Source organism: Oncorhynchus clarkii, chromosome 26 (genome assembly GCF_045791955.1).
Source record: "Oncorhynchus clarkii lewisi isolate Uvic-CL-2024 chromosome 26, UVic_Ocla_1.0, whole genome shotgun sequence".
Classification (NCBI taxonomy): domain Eukaryota; kingdom Metazoa; phylum Chordata; class Actinopteri; order Salmoniformes; family Salmonidae; genus Oncorhynchus; species Oncorhynchus clarkii.
In genome coordinates this window covers 16,393,885-16,406,115 of record NC_092172.1, presented here as the reverse complement: position 1 = coordinate 16,406,115, position 12,231 = coordinate 16,393,885, and the positions used below count along the sequence as shown (strand labels likewise).

General features: G+C 40.2%; 1 protein-coding gene across 8 annotated transcripts in view; it reads left to right on the top strand.

Annotated features, from left to right (window-relative positions):
* Positions 1-474: 474 nt before the first annotated feature.
* The window catches only part of LOC139384335 (transcriptional enhancer factor TEF-1), a 62,419-nt gene continuing 50,662 nt past the window's right edge, over positions 475-12,231 (top strand). For 3 of the 8 annotated variants that reach the window (XM_071129039.1, XM_071129036.1, XM_071129035.1), the window contains exon 1: positions 1,069-1,197. The gene's annotated coding sequence lies outside the window, so the exon portion shown is untranslated. Of the gene's footprint in view, positions 657-1,068; positions 1,198-12,231 lie in introns of those variants that run through there. The other 5 variants (XM_071129042.1, XM_071129038.1, XM_071129040.1 and 2 more) reach the window with 4 other exon arrangements.

The window sequence follows — 12,231 nt, the reverse complement described above, 5'->3', positions numbered from 1 at the left end:
GTATTGAATATATAGTTCTGAAGATATAAGGCCTACTGATGTTACATTTACAACACATGCAGCTACCGAAGTCTGAGAGGCGGGTGACAGATGTTCAACCTGATAAATGTTTCCAAATCTGCTCTATTTCATGTCCCAGCTGTGGAAGTGTCAAATAAAAATGCCAGTGTTGTATTCACATCTGATATTTATCAAGCAACAACATTTCAAATGACTGATATGGTTGTGATGAAGGTATCATACATGTACTTTTATTCAGCTTTGTTGAGGTAGATGGTTACAATATAATGAACTTACTCCCCAAAGAAATTCCCTCTTCTTTCTCCCACCAATTTGAATTCGACGTGTCCTGTGAGATCATTCTGCTTGTTTTTTTCCGCCCTGTCCCTCCTATCTAGGGCTGTTAGGATCGGGATGACGCCACCTTTGCTCCGCCCCAAAGAAAAACTCGCTCTTCGCGTTCATTTCATTCCTGTTCTCATTCCGAGCATTCTTCGCATCTCTGTCCGTGCGCTGTCGATTCACGTACACATATCCGGCTGGCCCAGAAACACAACAATAACTTTACACAGTTTACAAAAAAATGTAATATCCCACATTAGACAAACAAAGGGGGACGAATTGTATTACAAATAACAATAACGGAGGTGTTTGAGGTAAGTTTCAATGTAGTTAATGATATGCAAAATGGTTGCAGACTAACACTGTTATGATGAAGTTGCGCCTTTCATTAGAAATAAGAAGTAATGTATGGTATTAGAATGAGTGGGCATATTTTTATATTACAATAAAAGTGTGTCGGTGAGATTTTAGGTTGCCGTTACTTGTCGCTGTTGCAACAGGGTGCTTTCACTTTGTCCACTCAGTGTTGTATTCGACTGACACGAAAATCTTTGACATTTTTCAAATTTTTGTAAAGAAGCCCGACCATACGCCCTATTATATCGCAGTAAGTCCAGTGCCCTCAAACTCCTAACAGGATTCCGGATACGATTGGACGTACATTATTTTATGAATGACAATTTTGGACAAGATGACGGATCAAAATGTTGCTGTTTTCTTCTCCTTAGTTGGCTCAGCCGGGAGTTGGAGATTTCAGTGGAACATTTTCGGAGCAGTGCAAAAACATTCTGCTGAAAGACTTGTTGCTTCAACACCTTTGGTCGTGTATTTAATCAATCGTCCCTTGAAGTCACTGTAAGTATATCTTTTTTTATTTTATCTGTTTTAGGCTACAAAAATTCCATCAAATTCTTCGCATTCCATTTTCCATATGCGGGATTGATTCAACCGATCATAGGCAAGAATCTATCAATGTTGCCGAATTGATTAGATGTGTCTTTTAAGATAATTTTTGATCATCTTTGACAGTAGAATATTGTGGCCTACATTTAAACACATATTAGCCTACATTTAAACACATATTGCCCATGTGCCATCACAGTGTAGGATAGTGGGCCGGGCAACATACTTTTAGAGAATATAATTGATAAAGCACAATCTGTTACATTTACAAAATAATCTGAACATATAATTACATAGTTTTGGTGTTTTAGAGATAGTGGATGAAAACATTTGATATGTGTTTGGATTCAAAGCTAGGTTTTACTTGGCTTTCGGGCACTGTTGAAACGTTGCAAAAAAGAAAAATACCATTGCTACCCAGTTCTTATTTGCAACTCCCTTTGTCTGTTTAGTTTTTAAACAATTGGTAATTCAATATAGATTTGAACTATTTCAAAAATAAATTCTTACAAGTAGGTTATTGTGGGCTTTGAGCTATGTTTATGTCTGCTTCATTGCTCTGTTCGATCCTTGTTTTCCATATCCGCCTTTTTTCGGCATACATTGTTTCCTGCTCAGCTAAAATCGGAATAAGTCACAGGGACTGGGGTTGCATCATGTAGCCAAGGCCACTTCTATGTGTTACAAAGTTTCATCGCATCCGAAGAAACCGTGTGATCCGATGCCTATTAAATATAGGCCTATAACGTTAGTCCGTTAATCTCAGGAAAATCTTGATGAAGGTTAAGAGGGATTATGGAGCTTTCTATTCCTTTAGAATTTCGTAATATACATGAATTACCTATAGGTTACACAGATGCGCAGCTGTTGCTATTTTAAGGATGAATTTGTTGCAGGAAACTTTGCACTGCCTTTTATTGTAGGCTATGTGGATGTAGTGGTTTGCGCTGATGCTATTGCAGAGCTATGAAACATATGAATATTAATAGGTTATGTAGCCTGACTGCCCTCACTTGAACCAAATTCTAAACGTCATCAAGGTCACCACATCAGATACAATTCCAATATAGTTTGTCTGATATAAGCAAATATATTTTATAGAGTAGGCCTATGTAATTATTGTGTAATTAACTTATAGTGTTGTTTATAGTATCTCAAAGAATGTAAACCTTTCAATTATAACTGTATATGCTTGTTGGTGAATATAGAAGGTGAAATGACTTGGTTATTTCTATGCATGGTGATATACACTTCATTCGTGACTAAACAAACCTAACTGCATGAGGGTATTCTTTGGCTGTGCAAGTTCTCTGCTATGGAGTGGAATTCATCTCTTAATACAAGTTAGGGTTAACCCCAACCCTATTGTGTGATTAGGGAAAAACCTCTTTCTTGCAGTTAATTACCATCTTATATTTCAGTTTGTCTCCCTTGAAAATAGTGGCCAGCAAGATACAATGTGTAATTGGTTGATTCCTCTAACTATGCTATTATAATTTACTACATTAAATAGGTTGACTTCTATCAGACTTAACCCCTGATATGTTATGATGTTGAGAAGTAAAGCTGCTTGCTGTAGGTGGGAAATCGGGAACAGCAATAGATGCTTTGTTTTCTGCTTATGCAACAAGTGGACCTGTTGGACATTAGCCTGCATGGCAATTTCAAGTGCAAGAATTGTACATGGTCTTTGCTTGACTCCATGTGTTTTTGCTTTTGAAATTGGGCTTATGAATTCCCATTTTACCAGATGATATCAGTTGAACCCCAAGTGTGTGTGAAGTTAAGAATTATTATAATTATCTGGAATTTCTCTTTTTCAAAAGTAATACCATATGTATGTTGAAACCCAATCACATAAACATATAAGATTAATAAATAATAACAAGTCAATGTACATTATGGAAATATGCTACAGAGGCATTCAATAATGTATATTAGATGTATTGCAGGTATTTTGAACTTGGCATTTAACACAGATAGACTGTAGCCTACTAAGCCCGTCCTCCCCCATTTCTGAACATAAGTGTCGCATAGTTTTTTGTTATAACATTCATTTAGCCCCAATGACTCATCGGACAGGTACAGTTGAAGTCAGAAGTTTACATACACTTTAGCCGCCAAATACATTTAAACTCAGTTTTTCACAATTCCTGACATTTAATCCTAATAAAAATTCCCTGTCTTAGGTCAGTTAGGATCACCATTTTATTTTAAGAATGTGAAATGACAGAATAATAGTAGAAAGAATGATTTATTTCAGCTTTTATTTCTTTCATCACATTCCCAGTGGGTCAGAAGTTTACATACACTCAATTAGTATTTGGTATCATTGCCTCTAAATTGTTTAACTTGGGTCAAACGTTTTGGGTAGCCTTCCAAAAGCTTCCCACAATAAGTTGGGTGAATTTTGGCCCATTCCTCCTGACAGAGTTGGTGTAACTGAGTCAGGTTTGTTGGCCTCCTTGCTCGCACACGCTTTTTCAGTTCTGCCCATACATTTTCTATAGGATTGATGTCAGGGCTTTGTGATGGCCATTCCAATACCTTGACTTTGTTGTCCTTGAGCCATTTTGCCACAACTTTGGAAGTATGCTTGGGGTCATTGTCCACTTGACATGTTGCTTCAATATATCCACATCATTTTCCTGCCTCATGATGCCATCTATTTTTGTGAAGTGCACCAGTCCCTCCTGCAGCTAAGCATCTCCACAACATGATGCTGCCACCCCCGTGCTTCACGGTTGGGATGGTGTTCTACGGCTTGCAAGCCGTCCCCTTTTTCCTCCAAACACAACGATGGTCATTATGGCCAAACAGTTCCATTTTTGTTTCATCAGACCAGAGGACATTTCTCCAAAAAGTACGATCTTTGTCCCCATGTGCAGTTGCAAACCGGAGTCTGGCTTTTTTTATGGCGGTTTTGGAGCAGTGTTGAGCGGCCTTTCAGGATATGTTGATATAGGACTCGTTTTACTGTGGATATAGATACTTTTGTGCCTGTTTCCTCCAGCATCTTCACGAGGTCCTTTGCTCCATAAAAAAGCCAGATTATGGTTAGTAACTGCACATGGGAGCGTACTTTTTGGAGAAATGTCCTCTGGTCTGATGAAACAAAAATGGAACTGTTTGGCCATAATGACCATCGTTATGTTTCGAGGAAAAAGGGGGAGGCTTGCAAGCCCAAGAACACCATCCCAACCGTGAAGCACGGGGGTGGCAGCATCATGTTGTGGGGGTGCTTTGCTGCAGGAGGGACTGGTGCACTTCACAAAATAGATAACATCATGAGGAAGAAAAGTATGTGGATATATTGAAGCAACATCTCAAGACATCAGTCAGGAAGTTAAAGCTTGGTCGCAAATGGGTCTTCCAAATGGACAATGAGCCCAAGCATACTTCCAAAGTGGTGGCAAAATGGCTTAAGGACAACAAAGTCAAGGTATTGGAGTGGCCATCACAAAGCCCTGACCTCAATCCCATAGAAAATTTGTGGGCAGAACTGAAAAAGCGTGTGCGAGCAAGGAGGCCTACAGTTACACCAGCTCTGTCAGGAGGAATGGGCCAAAATTCACCCAATTTATTGTGGGAAGCTTTTGGAAGGCTACCCGAAACAGTTTGACCCAAGTTAAACAATTTAGAGGCAATGCTACCAAATACTAATTGAGTGTATGTAAACTTCTGACCCACTGGGAATGTGATGAAATAAATAAAAGCTGAAATAAATCATTATCTTTACTATTATTCTGACATTTCACATTCTTAAAATGAAATGGTGATCCTAAGTGACCTAAGACAGGGAATTTGTACTATAATTAAATGTCAGGAATTGTGAAAAACTGAGTTTAAATGTATTTGGCTAAGGTGTATGTAAACTTCCGACTTCAACTGTAAGTTATATTCTTCAAGAATCAATGGGTATACAGTGCCTTCGGGAAGTTTTCTGACCCCTTGACTTTTTCCACATTTTGTTAGATTACAGCCTTATTCTAAATTTGATTAAATATATCTTTTTTCTCAGCAATCTACACACAATGCCCAATAATGACAAAGTATTCCGACCCTTTGCTATGAGACTCGAAATTGAGCTCCGGTGCATCCTCTTTCCATTGATCATCCTTGAGATGTTTCTACAACTTGATTTGAGTCCACCTGTGGAAAATTCAATTGATTGAACATGATTTGGAAAAGCGCACACCTGTGTATATAAGGTCCCACAGTTGACAGTGTATGTCAGATCAAAAACCAAGGGTACCAAAACATTTCTGCTGTATTGAAGGTCCCCAAGAACACAGTGGCCTCCATCATTCTTAAATGGAACATGTTTGGATCAACCAAGTCTCTTCCTAGAGCTGGTCGCCCGGCCGAACTGAGCAATTGGGGGAGAAGGGCCTTGGTCAGGGAGGTAACCAAGAAACTGTTGGTCACTCTGACAGAGCTCTATAGTTCCTCAGTGGAGATGGGAGAACCTTCCAGAAGAACAACCATCTCTGCAGCATTCCACCGATCAGGCCTTTATGGTAGTGTGACCAGGCGGAAGCCACTCCTCAGTAAAAGGCACGTGACAGCCTTCTTGGAGTTTGCCGAAAGACATCTAAAGACTCTCAGACCATGAGAAACAAGATTTTTTAGTCTGATGAAACCAAAATGGAACTCTTTGGCCTGAATGCCAAATGTCACGTCTGGAGGAAACCTGACACCATCCCTACGGCGAAGCATGGTGGTGGCAGCATAATACTGTGGGGATGTTTATCAGCGGCAGGGACTGGGAGACTAGTCAGGATCGAGGCAAAGATTAAAGGAGCAAAGTACAGAGAGATCCTTGATGAAAACCTGCTCCAGAGCGCTCAGGACCTCAGACCGGGTCGAAGGTTCACCTTCAAACAGGACAATGACCCTAAGCACACAGCCAAGACAATGCAGGAGTGGCTTCATTTGCACACACTGTATACAGATTTTCTATTGTGTTATTGACTTTACGTTTGTTTATCCCATGTGTAACTCTGTGTTGTAGTTTTTTTGTCGCACTGCGTTGCTTTATCTTGACCAGGTCGCAGTTCTCAGTTGGCCTACCTGGTTAAATAAAGGTGAAACACATTTTTTTATTTTTTTATTCTCTGAATGTCCTTGAATGGCCCAGACAGAACTCGGACATGAACCTGATCAAACATCTCTGGAGAGATCTGAAAATAGCTGTACAGCAATGCTCCCTGTCCAACCTGACAGAGCTTGAGAGGATCTGCAGAGAATGGGAGAAACTCCCCAAATACAGGTATGCTAAGCTTGTAGCGTCATACGCAAGAAGACTTGAGGCTGTAATCGCTGCCAACGGTGCTTCAACAAAGTACAGAGTAAATGGTCTGAATACTTATGTAAATTTGATATTTCAGTTTTTTGTTTCAATAAATTTGCAAAAAATAATAAAACCTGTTTTTGCTTTGTCATTATGGGGTATTGTGTGTAGATTGATGAGGGGGGAAACAATTTAATACATTTTAGAATAAGGCTGTAATGTAACAAAAATGTGGAAATAGTCAAGAGATCTGAATACTATCCGAATGCACGGTATATCATTAATTTATCATTTAAAAAATGAATGTAGCAACTAAGGATTCTAGCTTTAAAACATGCTCCAAAATGTGAGTTTTTGAACCTCAACATGCAGTAGTTGTACGCAGACCACCTCTCTCTGAATACACATGCCTTTTTTATAGATCCCACCGCTGTACTGTTTTGGCTAGGAATGTGGAAGTCTCAGGGCCGGGAAAAGAAGAATATAGTCTTTCACTTGTGAAATGTGGGGAGAATATGTGCATTGCTGAGGCATTGAGTGGATTGGATTTCTTCTGGGAGCAGAGAGAGACCCATTGTCTTTCCTGTTGTCAAGACTGAATGTGTGCGAGGCTGTTGAGCTGCTGAGTGCAAACACGCCCGTTCTCATTGACATCTGCTTGGGTCATTTTCTGCACCTGTATGAAAAAAATGCAAATATCAACATTTGCTCTAGCTTGTACTGCTCTGAGATTTCATGCCAACGACCATTAGTCAACTTGTGGTTCTACATCCTGGCCAGGCTATTGTTATGTCAAAAACAGGCTGTACTGGCTTTGGTACCATATGGCTCTTGTATGCTTCCGATAAGCTATCTGTTCCCTTGCTATATCATTTAATATGCCTCATATTTTATTCACCAGCTGTTGTAGGACAGTGTGTGTATGAGTTATTGTAGGTGATGTGCACATAGGTGATTTCGTCTTACCATGAAATTCCTGGCCTAGAATTGTACTTCAATGTTTACTAAGCATAAATGTTGAAGCGAACCACAAATACATTCATAGTTATTGTAAACAAGTTCACCTAGTCAAGGCATCAGTAGGTATGACTGAACCACACATGGGCATTACCACATCATTTACAATTAGCAAGCTTGTTTTTCCCTCTGTGGTCATGGGTCATTGTGAAGATGTAAACTGTAGTGGGATACAGCCCAAAGCAAACAGGCATGTCCTGTCGTTTTAATGTTCCACTAAGTCATAATTTCCTATTAAAATCCATCTGCGGTCAAAACTAATTCAGAGTTATCACAGGCAAAAGAATGCAATGGAAACCGTTGGATCTTTGAGTGTGTTGGTTTTGTGCAGGGGGATTGTACTTGGGCTGGTGCCACATATCAAGTTTTCCTTCACAATGCCATTTTATGTATTTATTTATTAGTAAAGGTTGGCATGGAAGAAATGTTATTTTCTTCAGAAAATCTATTCTTGTTCGATCCTCTTACATTTGTTGCATTCTTTAAGAAATGGAAACAGCTGTTAGGAATAAATGCCTAAACATATCAAAAGCACAATTAGGAATACCCAACAAATATTTTATATTCCTGCATGATAACAGTCTGAGAAATGCCTTGAGGGAATCTGAATGGCACAAAGCATTCCTTTATCTAATCAAGGGAAGAATTGATGAAATGAAAGGATGCTGCTTTTGTTATAGCTACACAAAACAGGAGTAGGGCGAGTATAAGAGATGTGATCTGTAATTTAATCTGGACACAGGGTCGTTAATTGTGTAATTACATCCAGACATTTAGCAGGGGAGGGACTCATCGTCACATCAATGTGTCTGTGATCGGATAGCATGCTTCACTAAAACACACTACCGTACTGCTGGGTTCCAGTCACTCTGTACCCTGAGGTAAACTCTATTCTAGAAAGAGAATTTTGCAGTATGGCCTGCTGCTCAACAGTTTCAGTAAGGCCTCAGAGAGGCCGATGTAGAGTGCCACCAAAAAGGAAAAGCTGGCTCAAAGCCACTGACGTCATCTAAGTAAATCTGCTTCAGGACTGCAGTCATAAAATGACTGCAGGCTAGAGTGCACTTTGGCCTTGTCAACCACCTTTGCAAGTGTAATTCACTTTTTCTACATATGTATAATTATGGCAAACAGCTTTTGTATTAATTTGTTTGTCCCACTTTGTCTGTTGGTATATTGACCTTTACCTCATCATATGTTAATTTTCAAAAGGTCCAAAGCACTTTCTCCCTAGATAAGTCAAAGAGTCAATGAAACCTTGAAAAACAAAGTTGTAGAGCATTATACTGCCATACTGTTGCAGGAAATCTGGGGGAAATAAGAAGGAAAGAGAAACATAAAATGTAAGAGCTTTCCTCATCTTTAGAAGTCATACAGTAAAGAAACCACTGTTTCAGCACTGTACAATTATAGTCTCATAATTCGTACCATATGTCAGCCTCAGTCAGTTTCTCAGGAAAGCAAATAATGTTGATACAAATTCTGTCTTAATCACGTTTTATTAAACTGTAATGATTTGGAAGTTGGGATTAGGAAATTGTTATAAGTACCTTCCCTGCTTTCACATTCTCCTAACTCTTCTTTTTTGCATGGGGAAAAAGTCATTTAAACGAGCTCCCACATGACCAGACACACATGAGAAGCAATATCTAATCCATGAATCATTAGATGAGTCAGTTCCTGAAACCACTATAAACCTTCAAGCTGTTGGCCACAGCCGAAATCAGGAAATCCAGGCTTCAATAACTTCCTTTCCCAGTGCAGGCTATGCTAGTGGTTTAGTGCCCACTAGCAATAGGAAGATGTACGCCTGTGGAACAAAGGCCCTCAGTCACTTCATTTACTGAAACTGTTTATAATTTGTGGTCTGTATTCAAATGTGGGCTGTCCAGGCTCTCTGGCACCGTATTCCCCAGTCCTCTCCTGTAATAAATCCCTACAAGGCCTTTCATTAATTGCTGCTGTATTGTTATCATGGCCGACAGAGATCAGGCAGGCTCGCTCTGCCCTGAAGCTGTCCTGGATTCAGCCGAGGCACAGATAGACTTTGGGTGAGCTCCCAACATTAGTATGCACTCTGTGCCCAGTGAATGAGTTTGAACTCTAGCCCGAAGCACAGCTTTCCTAGGTTTCTTTACGGCTTAGATCTATGTGTATGTAAATACTTCTGTAAGCATGTTTGGCTGGGAAAGCTGGGCCTAATATGATTGCACCTCGTAAACAGTTTAATTGCTCCGTCTGAGGACCATACAGTACATTTTGCTTTGGTCCATTTTTGCGTTGATGCTGGATGTGGCTATGGACTACAGCATTGTGTGCTTTCCTAGGTTTCTTTACGGCTTAGATCTATGTGTATGTAAATACTTCTGTAAGCATGTTTGGCTGGGAAAGCTGGGCCTAATATGATTGCACCTCGTAAACAGTTTAATTGCTCCGTCTGAGGACCATACAGTACATTTTGCTTTGGTCCATTTTTGCGTTGATGCTGGATGTGGCTATGGACTACAGCATGTTGAGACATTCCTTGCATTTATTGAAGATGTTGTCTCAAAATGTTCTGACAAAGTTGTGTTTTGGTGTTGTTTTGCCCTGACAAGTAAATCATTTTACAAGGTAAGCACTTCAATAGAGTTCCCCGCCTTACATTTTGGGCTTCAAATACGGAAATGATCATTGTCAATGTGAAACTTAGTTTCTTTCAATAGTTCAATGGTTTTTTGTTTGTGTACACTGCTTGCTTAATTGGAAAAGCTCATGAAATGAATTAAAGCTTTGTGCTGAAGTTGGATGAAAAAATCAGTTGAGTAAATCAGAGTTTGAGAAAACCTTGAGTGAGGTTTGAGCTTTTGTTTGACACTGGCAGATTTATATGGTATTTGTTTCGTACAGTGACTCAACATGTACTTAACTAAGTCGGGTCAACATGAAATTTTCTCCATCAAATTACCTTGGAGCTTCATGGGGACGATGTGTCACATCTGACCAAGCCTTCCTTTAAGTACCAATAAACTGGACAGTGTCCGCCACACAATGAACAGCAAACAAAATAGTTTCTAGAAAATTCCATTTTACCTTTCTGCCGGTAGCACCTTGGTAGTAGGGGCTGGTTTATGGCAGATGGAGGCCCAAACAGATATCCTTTCTGAGATGGAGGCATCCGTGATGGTGAGTGTGGTGTGGAGGAGCTGGATGCAGATGGTGGTCTTCATGCTCATCACTGATTTGTTTTTTTCATGCCAATCCACAGTGTCCTGACTGAGCCCGCGCCCAGCCTGAAGCCCCCAGACTGCTCTACTCTCATAACTGTCAGGGGATCCTTTATCTGCCAGACGTTTATTTACAGCTTTCATTTCCTGCGCTTTATGCGCTCCCCCTTCTCTCCTCACTAGTGTGACGCGACCATGAGCAGACGTTGGAATGCCCTGCATATTTTTGACAAACAGAAGTTTATTGCGTTGAATGCATTGATTTCCAACATTGTTGCGGTTGGATGGCATGTTTTTATGTCATGGATTTGTAGTTCATCATTTCTGACGTGAAGAATGTATCATGGGCACATTTTTTAGCAGATCCTTTGCTAATTTTCTGAATAGACATCTACAGTAAAAGACTGGTCCCCTGCACTCCCACTGTATCTGATGTGATGCCCAGGTATAGAAGGTGCTACTTGATTCTGATACGTCGTGAGGCAGGTGGGGACTGGGAGAGCTTCTTTGACAGCGCCTGTAAATCAATCCCATTCTCTACCGAGTAGAGATTGATCCCCGAGTGGCTGGCCCGTTGGTCGGGCGCTGGGCGGCGGGCTCCAGACCTCACATTTGAGTGGGATATTATCAGACAGATTCACTGCACCCAAGCCTGCTGGTTTAAAGAGGCATGAAATAAACGCTTGGCCGTTGCCAATAACAGAGGGAGCATTACCGAGCTACTCTACTGAACCTTTTGCTCTCTGCATTGGGAGATTGGTATTGAAAACCTTGTTCATTAATTTATCAGCACTCCATACCCAGCAGATTTATTCATGAAACCTGGAGAAAAATCCAATACTACGTAGATCAATCGGTTTGTCCCTGTGTACGGCAAGACATTCTTGTGTTCCCCTGCCCACCTTGTCATTTTCCTCTCCTTAAAGAGGCTACAGCAGAACAAATATCGTGCCTGTTTCAGAAAGAATAGATGTCTAACAGAAGAAGCCTCTTATTTCTATGTTGCTGGGTGTGTTCATCTAAGAAATGTAAAGACAAGCTTTCTGAATGTTTGAATCATTTCATGAATGTTCTATTACTTTATATCTCAAGGTCCATACCGTACTACAGAAAGGGTTTCTGCTCGTCATTCTTGATACATGCCATTCCAGTTACAATGAACATGTTTTGATGAAGCAAACTGTAAATGGAATCTCAGTAATGTCCCATCATGGTAATATGCATAATTGGATATGTTTTGTTCCAAACATGAGGGCTTTGGCATACATTCAACATTACTGAAATAATTATCCAAAGCCCATGGTACGCCTTTAAAACTCACAGCGACCATTGAGTTTTGTAATCACATGGTAATTATAGTTCTCCACAGTGCAGGCTTAACTACTAGGGGTCATTATGCGGTGCGCAAAAGCCATTCACAGGATCATTATTGCACCCTCTGAGATAACAGCACAAAAGGACTCCACATGG